The sequence below is a fragment of the Falco cherrug genome, chromosome 14, assembly GCF_023634085.1.
Source record: "Falco cherrug isolate bFalChe1 chromosome 14, bFalChe1.pri, whole genome shotgun sequence".
In the NCBI taxonomy this organism is placed as follows: Eukaryota; Metazoa; Chordata; class Aves; order Falconiformes; family Falconidae; genus Falco; species Falco cherrug.
In genome coordinates, this window is record NC_073710.1 from 15227979 (window position 1) to 15239103 (window position 11125).

Genomic DNA, 11125 nt, shown 5'->3' on the forward strand with positions numbered 1-11125 from the left:
CTACAAATGTGTACTATACGTAGACTGTCTCTGAAGGAACTATTTTAGTCTGATAGCTAAATACCTAATTATAAATGCTTTAAAAATACACACTGTAGACCATCAACGTGTAATAGCTCTAGGCTCGGGTGCAGATACATATTTAAAGTGTATACCATTTCTATTAAACAGGCATGAACACAAAGCCCCCAACTTTTGGGAGAAGACAAGTAACATGCCCTGGACTCAGTCTGCAATGCACCGATCTTTGCCCAAACTTACTACTTTCCATTCACTTTGATTTGAAAACACTCAACATTTGCCACCAATACTTGGCACCCATTAGAACAGCAGGGTAGAAAAAGACTATAAGGGGTCAAAAAGATAGGTCGTGTAAAATACTCTTACTTAAGGATGGGAACCTGTAGGTATGTGCAGCTCTGTTAGCAGATGAAAAGGCTGTATGTGGAATTTTTGGACTGTAGTAAAAAGGGGAGTCAGGATAATGGCTATTAAGTGTACACAGTCCCTCACAGAAGTAACCTAATGCCCACTTCCAGTTGGCTTTGCCATTGCACACATGAAACCATAAGGGCAAATGGCACTTTCTAACATATACCTGTGCTTTTAGTAAGCAGCGGCAGGTTTGATCCTTCATATTTACGCAACTGCATATGCATGATTGCCGTGGTTTAACCCCAGCTGATAACTGGTGCCACACAGCCACTTGCTCACTCCTCCGTCACCCAGAGGGGTGGGGAAGAGAATCAGAAAGGAATGTAAAACTCAAGGATTGAGATAAGAACAATTTACTAACTGAAACAGAATAAAACCGAAAGAACAATAGTAATGATAACAGTAACAGTTATAATGAAAAGGAGGGAGAAGGGGAGAGGAATGAAATCCAAATGGATGGGAGGCTAGAAAACTAGTGACACACAACACAGCTGCTCAACCACCCGCTGGCCCAGCCAGCCCCCAAGCAACGATCAGGAAGCCCCAGGCAACTCCCCCCACCCCCTGATTATATACCAAGCGTGATGTCCCATGGTATGGAATACCTCTCTGGCTAGTTGGGGTCAAGCTGTCCCCGCCGTGTCCCTTCCCAGTTTCCTGTGTCCCTTCCCAGTTTCCTGTGTCCCTCCAGCCCTCCCACTGGCAGGGCCTGAGAAACAAAAAAGTCCCTGACCACACCGCTCCCATGCCAAATCCAACACACAGCACTGCACTAGCCACCAAGCTGAAAATTAATTCTATCTCAGCCGAAGCCAGGACAATGATACATACCAATTCTTCTTGTTTTTAAAACAGGAAATATATACAGCATACTCTGGACTAGGACTAGAACTGGCAGGCTACTTTTCCACCCAGAACAACTCAAGTCATCTCACTCATAAACCCCACAAAAAACTGAGTTCATATTACTAAATCCTTTTTAACTTCAGCTATAGCAGCACACAAGACACCTCTGAAATATTATAATCCAAAGCCAGTCTTTGACGTGTATGTTTGCTTTTTGTTGGCTATCCTTCAGATGAGAATAATTCTGAATTCACCAGTCATGATTAGTGCCTGTCCTATGTAGTTCCAGAGTGTCACCATGGCTGAATGTAAGCAAAAGTTATTGTACATATATCTTCTCTCTTGATGTGCTGCTCTTGCTATTCAGGCTGAGACTATCTGTATTCAAAAGGTCCAAGAAAGTACATTCTTTATAATTTTCTAAGGAAGAAAAGGGGCTTTAATAATTGTATTGATACAAAACTTATTACAAGTTTAATTCTTAAAAAAAACCCCAAAACTGACTTCCTCTAGTAATACGAAAACCAAAAAAACCCAAACCCAAGCAGCTGCCCCATCTGCTTGGCTCTAAGCATCTCTGTCTTTGGAGCTGAGCCATGCACTTCAGGAGAATGAAATTAAATGTCTATCTATACTTTTGACCTTGTTTAAAGAGAAGTTTCCTTCTTAGCTCCATTCCTAATTTAATATCACTGGACTAAACTCTCAAAGCAGCATGAACCCTACTTCAAAAGATGCCCTGAAGAAGGAATTCTGAATTAAAGGGACAAAAGTCCTATTTATGTATCCCAGATTAGAGATCCTATGGCATCTAAGTGTGGCTTTAGTCTCTACTTATTCTCTAAACAGACCCATTTGATATTCTTCCAATTTTTACTCAGTCAAAAAGCTGAGAGATAGTTAGTAACTGCTACTCTCAATGGTTTTGAAGATGATTTTCAAGTAATCTTGATTCCACTAAAGGGCAATGCCCTTTTTACTTTAATGGGCCAGACTTTGGTCAGATGCACATAAAATATCTGGGAAAAGATTAGAAAATTAGGTCATCAGCTTTCATGCCTTTTGAGGGTAGGGATAGAGGGGTACTCCTCAGTGCCACTAAATCTACATATAAATAATTGCACTTGAGACAGCTGTGCTCTATGGGGAAATTTTGAAGCTGTAAATAGACTCAAATGTTTGCCTTTGTGTTTGAGTGAAGTGGTTGGTCCTGAAAGCAATTTGACACATTTTATTCAGTTATCAGCTGCTGCTAACAGAAACAGTTTTGAAAATCTCAACTAAAATACATCTGTGATCATTTGGGCTGGATGAAAGAGAACAATATGTGGCTATTTGGGAAAACAATGAGCAATGAGCATTTACTGGAGTTCAGAATTTAATATTATTCAGATGAATCAGTGAAAACATTGGGTGTACTGCTATTTCAGACAGATAAGCTGGAGTAAAAGCACATTCTTCTTTTCATCTGCATTGGCAAAATGCAGATCTTTTTCTACATTGTAAGAGGCCTACTGTTTTCTCTTTTCTGTGCATGTATATTGTGCATTTTATAGGTTTAGTGTTCATATAGGGGATCAAATCCTGAGAGAAGAGTGATTGCTATGTATACTGGCTTGAACAGGTGTTTCAGAAAACCTGCCTCCATTTAAGATTCAGTTGCTTTTACATTGTTTACATCAACCTCGTTGCCAGTTTCGTGAAACAAGGCAAAAGCAATTGCCTTAAATAACATACTATTTCCTACTGTGTACGTAAATTGGAAAGCATTCTGCTTCCTTCAATCTGCAAAAGAATTTGTCTATAGTCAACATATTTTTTACCTACTAAGTCTCATATATCTAGCACAGAAAACAGACTTGAGGATGTTACCATTTTTTCAGACAGGGATGAAAACCTAGGACTTCTGTTCTAAAAATTACTAAGTGAATTACTAAGAGCCAAAAACCAGGACCTACAGTTGTTCCTGGATTCAGATTAACTATGAGATTGTTGAATGGCCTGTAATTCATGAAACCTGGGATTCAGAAAGCATGAAATACTAAACTCCAACTTCCTTCACATTTCATATCCTTCAATGAGTTTAGATGTTTGCTGACTCTGGAGTCTATGCTTTTTGTTCTGATTGACTTGTAAATAGTTGAAAAGAGCAGCAAGCAAACTATGTGAAAACTACGTTGAAAGAGTGGACTCTTTACAAGAGTGTGCATTAGCAACTTTTCTTGGAGAGTCAGCTTTCCTGATGAGACAGGGAAGGCCTCAGTATTTCTCTATTCTTGTTTATACTGCATGAAGTACTGAGGGAAAACATTGTCTTGTTCACATTTTGCCCAGAAATGGTCTATTATTTGCAGACAGGCTGTCTTTGAGAGTTTGGCATAGATAATTTCATACCCATGCATGCCTAGCTGTTACCCATCTAGAATCTCAGCATTATTTACATGGTATCTCTAAACTCTTCACCTGTCATTAAAGTATTTTGCGTGATACCTTTGCATTGAGATATATTATCATGTGCTCTTATCTTGATTCATATTATATTTATCCTTAGGAGTTGTGTTTTTACCAGAATGGTTCCTTGATGCCTTTGTCCTGCCTTTGTAAGGGAACTGACTCTACTAGTGAAAACTGTAAAATGGTGCATACTGAAGAAAATGATAGTTATAAACAATAACAGTAGCTATTCATGAGACTTGCCATACTTTTCTTAAGAGACAGGATAAAATTCTCCAAGAATGGTAGAAGTCTTCGCAACTGTCTCAGATTTTACTGCCATAAATTGAGTATTGAATTCAATGACAGCAACATTTTGATAAGTACGTGTTTTCAGCTAAGTAGCATGGGCAATTCAGCACTTGATTCTTGAACTGAATGACAGTATCAGCATTGTGAGATGGTGAAAAAGGTTTTCAGGAGAAATTTTCATTTTTCACAAATTTCATACAACACAAAGGAAAAACTTCAATTTTCATTAGCACGGTTGTAGAAGTTGGTGTTATAAGCATTAAAAATATAGTTTAACATCAAGCTTTAATTGCTGTCATAAAAATTATGCTGAAATCAGCTACAGCACATGCTTCTGTAGACTTCTGTAAGGCCTTCTTACTTGATGGATAAATTAGCTTATTTTCGAATTAGTGAGCTTTGTAAATTGTTTAGGGACCTTTCCTCATTCAGTAACTCCTTTATTAGGTGCTCATGCTCAGTTATTTTTTGCTTGTTGCAACTCTGTCCAAAAATATCTAGGGTCACTGTGATTTTTGCTTGCTAATGAAAATGGTCACTGAATCAGTCAAAGAAAGATTTTGTTCAACACCAAGAATATCTATTCTATGCATAATCCCTCCCCAGCATCTCCACACATACATGTAGATATGCATGTATATAGTAAGTTGAAAGAGAGAGATGTGATTTTGAAAGAGAGAGGGAGTGCAAGTAAAAAAATAAGCTCTGTGAGCAAGAGCTATTCTTCCACATTAAAGCTAAGCTGTGTTCCACATTTCTGAGTTGATCAGCAAACCAGGTATGAATATGCTCTCTTTAGACCACACCCTTATCACTTGAGAGAACAATCACAGAAACACTAGCAAAATGCCACTGTTCGAATAAGGGGCAATTAATAATTTTCTAGTGCTATTGATGAACCACGTTACACAACAAGTGTAGAAAGCAACATTTAGCATTATACAAACCTTGCTGTTCAAAGAGCCACGTCCACCTCTTAGTAGCCTCCTATATAGAAGATTGGCTGAGCATCCTCAAACTGGGGCACCTTTCTCCAGCACACAGAGAACTTCTTACAACTGTAGGGAAATATGAAGAGAAATTGTAAGATCATGATTGTGACTTGTGGAAGTAGCAGAGTTTCAGGTACAAGAGGACAAAAAAGATACTGAAGGTCCTGCAGAGATAATGAGAAACTCATCTGCAGTTACTAAGGATCCACAAGCTGAGAAATCAGATCAAAACCTGCCATACCTAGTGTTAAACAATATAAGCACTTTATTTTTATTTCTTCTGTTTTTGAAAAACTAATCTCCAAATACTTAACAACACTATGCAACACTCTAGGTAGTATGCAACTTGAGTTCATGTTTTTAACTAAACTATATTTCAATTGTGAAGTTCCAGGATAACAGCGTTCCTATCAGCACCTGAGCAGATGTCCTGCTCTCACACAAATCTTGCTTATGCTTTTCCAGCTTGTGATCAGCAGGATACACAACTGTAGTTCATTATTTAATTCTTCCTTTCTACCTTAGAACAAAAACTTGCACAACATTTTATCCACGGCAGAATTACCAAGCAGACATTCCTTTCTATATTTAACAGTCAAAAAACCCCTGTATGACTCTGTTGTTGAACCACCTAGTCTGGAAAATATCTATATAGCGCAGAATCTCCCAGTATACAGATTTCCCCAGGTAGGTCTAAATATATTGAAATTGGAGAATAAATTAACCTAGTGGACTCTTGGTCGTCATTAAAAAAATAGATTGTTTACAGCTAACTTGTGTATTTCCAGTCTTCCTCACAGTATGTAGTAAAGACATACCAAGCATTACTTGAATCAGCATTATGACAATAAACATTAGGTACCATTCAACACATGAAAAGAAAAATGTTCTTTCTGCGAAAAACTAGCCAGCCAACCCACCAACACTAGGCAACTGCAAACCTAAGAAAAGAACAGTGCATGCCTTCCTACCCATCTACCTTCTCCGACCTTCCTCTCTTCTTCTCATTGTCCTTCTCTGTGTTTCTATACTATTAGAGAAATCCTGTTAAGGTGTCACATCGTATGTGTTCATTTACCTCTTAATCCTTAGAGTGGTATACAATAACTTGAATTTGTGCCTTTTCTGTGGTGCACACCTACTTCCATAGTTACCTGCATTACACTCAACGAGAGGGTACCATTCATGCAATGATGCTGTGAAGACAGCATGGTAGGATTTGGCTCTTGAGAATGGTCTGCCCTGTAACACTGTATTATCTGGTTACCATCTGGGGCAACTCTGTGAGCTCTCAACCCATATGACATTAAATATTCCCTTCAAGCTTGGGAAGTTCAGTGCTACCACGCCAGATACATTCATCAGCGGGGTCACACTGCAGGGCTTCCGTTGGCCGCAGTTACAGTAAGGCAGGTGTGCCTCCATTTGGTACTCCCTTGTGGTCAGGAATCCTGCAAACTTCACAGTTTTCAGACCCATTCAGCTGCCAAATGTATCAACTGCTGCTTGTACAAACTGGCACATTACAGTTTTGTTTGGTTGAATGGTTAGCATTTAAAACACAGTCCAGCTAAGGCCCCTGGCAAACTATATGCAGAGATGTGTACTTTGATTTTTCACGTCTAACTGCATATCCTTCCCCTTGTTTTTCTACTACTGCTCAAGTTTCATAAGCAGTTAGTACATTGGTCATTCACCCCCATTTTCTTCCCTGTTGTCCCTGAACTCATTAGCCTTCTGCATATAGCCTAAATCCAGCATGAGTTAATAACTCAGTTTTATTCGTGTAATGCCTGGCAGTAAACTTCCGTATTGAAGCTCATACGCAGAGCACTAAAGCCAATACACTTTCTCACAAAAATGCATCATCTTACACAAGCTGCAGAAAAAAATCTTGCACATTTCTGTATGATAAAATAGGTGATCAGATCTGCAAAAACCTTTTTTCAATAATCCTGTGTGCATCTATGTTAATCACAATGCAACCACAAACCCATATAAACAAGTAAGAACAAGAATATAGGAAGATACAGATATATTTTGCATTAAGTGTCAGGGGTCAGGTTAGAAGTTCAATACAAACAGAATGTTACTGTCGGTGATGTACACAGGTTCTGTTTTGTACGTTTATTTTTAATTTGTCTCCAGAGAAAAGTTCAGCTGAGAGGTTTTGATTTGGGGCTCATGGCCACACAAAGAATGTAGCCACCCAAGGTCATGCAGCAAGTCAGCAGTTTAATTAGGATTTGATCTCAGAATTTTCCTGGCTCTTGGCTATTTGCTCTATCAAGCAGCTGGTACAATCTTCTGAAGATATTTATTTAGATGGTCAGTGGCCAAGAATGAAACCAGTTTCAGGCAACCTTGTTGACTGCTCCACTACTCTATTATTCAGAAATCTAGATAAATCACCACATAATGAAGTGGTTGGATAGCAGCTAAAAAGATTTGGGCGTTATAGCACATTGCAAGCTGAACATGAATCATTATTTAGGTGTTGCACAGAGGGAAACATCATACTGGCATTGTAAGAAAAACTATGACCTGCAGGATTCAGGAAGAAATCTCCCAGCTCAGCTCAGCACTCACAAGTCCTCAGCTAATTTAAGTCCACTTTTGGGCAACACACTTGGAAAGACATGAACAAATTTGAGAGAATCCAGAAGTGAGGAGGAAAAAAAAAAAAAAAAGCAAGATCAGAGACAGAGAAACAGAGCTGACAAGAAGGGTGAAACAAAATCAAATGGAGAATTCAATCTGCTCTCCAGGCTGTGGTGAATAGGCCAACAAGCAGAGGCATTACATTGCAGCAAATAAAGTATTGCCTAGACAGCAAAGAAAACTTAACAGAAAGCACAGCAGTGGAGGGTTCAAACTGGTTCATTTGTGATCTATCCTGCTGTAATGAACACACAGAAGACACTGCATACCTGGAATAACATAGCTGCACCTGATTTTGTGGTTCTTTCCAGAACTGCAATGGTATTAGGAAACCTTAATCACCATTTATGTATTTCAAACACCAGCCTGTACTTAGTATCACCTCTCAGTGATCACTGATACTCACGAAGTAAGAGGTAGTAGAAACTCGGTACCCATATCTCTCTCTCTCACTCACTCTCTCACACACACCCACACCCACGTGCACACACAGGACTATGTTGTCAAAGAATCCAAGCAGAGCTGTCCTCTAGCTACACCACCCCCCTCCTGTACCACCATATCTCAGAGTTGTTACATCCCAGGCCCAGACCAGCGCTTTTGTCGTCACTGAAACTCATGGAAGTTTTTCTCAGCCTGTTTATTCATCTTGTTCGTATCTTTTTGAGTGGAAGCTACGATCTGCTATGCAGATCAACCATTCTACCCCATTTGGTATCATCCACCGACTTGCCAAGGATTTCATGCCAACAAAGGTCATTACTGAATACTTAAACAGCAGCCTCTTATTATTACCAACTGCTAAGGAACATAACCGTTAACTGGCCACCAGCTGGTCTTTGAACCAGTTCCTGTTAGTTACTGGATGCCAATAGGATCCAAACTGCCTTTAAGGTACCAACATGAAAGAGCGCAAGAGAACTACATTGATTTTAGGACACTCTACCACTTACTCAGGGTATGTGTGCTCCCAAGTATTTCCCCTAACCCCTGTCCCCACATATTGATACCCTTGTGGGTGAACAGACCACGCCACAGCTGTACTAACATCAACAACTTCAGAATTGGAAAAAATAAATACAATATCTTATTCAGAAACACCAAATTGGATATGCACAAATAAGAGGAATTAGACTTCAAATATTCTGCAAAGGTGTTGACACACAGTACGCCTTGACAGCCCATCTGGTAAATGTGGATGTCATTCAATACTCTGAATTTCCTAGTGAATGGCATGCCAAAATCTCACTAGAATAAGAAATTGTACACCAAATGCCAATCATTCATTATTTTCTAATTCCCTAAGGAGTATTTTTCATTCAGTTCGGCATTTATAAAGGAAAAAAATGCTGTGCCTCTATGAATGAAAATTCTGCACTTTTGTATCAAGCCAAGGGCTGACACGATGCATGCAGCCAGGCTTCTCTGAGGGATGACTATGTACAAGATATGGAAATGGTGATGCTGGGAAGAAAAACAAAGGCCTCATTAACATGCTACTGAATTTAACAAAGAAATGAAAACAGAACCAATACCACAATCTTTTTTTTTCCCCTGTTCATTTTCATTTTCTAGATTATCAGTCTAGGAGAGAGATAAAAAAAAAGCAGCTGCAAGAATACCTCAAAATGCCATAATCAATAACTTGAACTGACTTGAATGAATAATGCAGTGTCTTGCCTAGATTTTACATCTGTTATAGGCTCCTTAAAGTAACGTATTCTGAAGTACAGAAGGACATGAACAATCTCTGTGCATGTGTTAGTGATGGAATGTTAGAAAATAAAAGAACACATAAGAGTTGCAGGGAAAATTTATTTCCTAAAAATAGTAGGGTCTCCAGTTTCCATAGTTTGAGATATATTGTTTAAATTAATTTAAGTGACTTTTGTTATCGATTTGACCTGCTGCAACACGATCTTCCTTCCAAGCAAATACAGATTCACACTAACTTTTTTGAACTTAATTATGTTTAAGAAAATATGTCCTTCTCTGAAAATACTTTACATCTTTTCAATAAATTTACTTATTTCACCATTTTGTTTTAAATCAGGTTGTTTTTACAACTAGACTTCAATTATTAATGTTAATGTTACTAAGTACTCTGAGTGAATCAAACACATTCTGTTTGACCTGATTATTTTTTTTCCTTTTTAGAATGCAAACACTCAGTTACTTGTATTACTCTACAGATGAGTATTAGTCACCCAAACTTTTTGCAAAGCACATTCTAGCTTACATGTCTGCATATGCTTTATGCATACTAGAAACAGTAAGATTTAAAGTAATTCCAGGTGTGTAATGCACAGATGAGAAACAAGAAAAGAAAATGTGCAGCCCAGGTCAAGAGGAAAGACCAATGTGAAAGGTATCTGACATTGTATGGCCATTTGTTTTCCTGAGCTTCCAGTATCCTCTCAAACTGCAGTGCATGTCCCTGAATTGAGGAAGATAAGAGAGTCATATATTGTCCTGAAGGATGTGCTAAGGACATACAATGCTCCAGGCATGAACACTGAACACAAGGTATGACTTGAAAAATGTCAGAAGATAAGGGATGAATGAAGGTGCATGTGACCTTCATTGTTCAAGGGCTTGAAACAGAGACAAACTCAGAAAAAGGTATCGATTTTGGTAGTCACTGTCTGTACAGACAAGAGGACTGTTCACATTCTTGAATTTTAACTGCAACTATTTTAATATTTCCATCTTCATCACACCCAGAAAACAACAGAACTCTATATATATATACACACACACACATATATATATATAAAATACTGCATGGCTAAAGCATACAGGAGCACAGGAAACCATACTTATCCCTACCACTAGAAGAAAATGGTATTCATTACTCCAACCTCCTAATGTCCCTACACAAAAGCTATACCCAGCAAAGATTTTCAGTTCTTCTTCCTAAATATCCATTACCACCTAAAACAAGACAGTGAGAACCAAATAACCCAAAAGCTCACCTGGAGCCGATTCTGCCTCTGCACTACCATAATATCACGGTACCTGCTGGTTAGGAAGGTTAGAACCTTAAAATGAAATTCTTCCAGGCAGGCGGATCTCAGACTTGCCACGTTCCAGATGAATTCTGTAACAGTTGAGCTCCTGGACACTAGGAAAAAAGGCCATTTTCCCATGTCTCCATCCAGGACATCTAGCGCTGACAATTTTTCCTTGTCTTTGAAATTATTTAGTAAATATGACTAAATCTGTGAGGAGACAACCTACGTAGCTTAGTATATTTTTTTTCAAATAAATAATCTGGGGCAATTAAAAAAAAAAGCAAGCTTAGTTCTGTTTTGTGACCTATTTTTGTACCACTCATCTAAGACATAACCCTCTCTATCAACAAATCCAATTTTCTCTCATCAGCTAACCCACAGAACAAAGCAGATGGATTCACAGTCATGCACAAGAACTTGTCATTACAGAAC

The 11125-nt window shown here is 38.6% G+C and overlaps 1 long non-coding RNA gene across 1 annotated transcript in view; it reads right to left on the reverse strand.

Moving 5' to 3' along the window:
- LOC114015414 (uncharacterized) overlaps positions 1 to 10901 on the reverse strand; it is a 68203-nt gene extending 57302 nt beyond the window's left edge. The window contains exons 1-2 of the long non-coding RNA XR_003559328.2: positions 10655 to 10901; positions 4974 to 5084 (exon numbers count right to left, since the gene is read on the reverse strand). This is a non-coding gene — a long non-coding RNA (uncharacterized LOC114015414). The remainder of the gene's footprint in view (positions 1 to 4973; positions 5085 to 10654) is intronic.
- Positions 10902 to 11125: the final 224 nt, after the last annotated feature.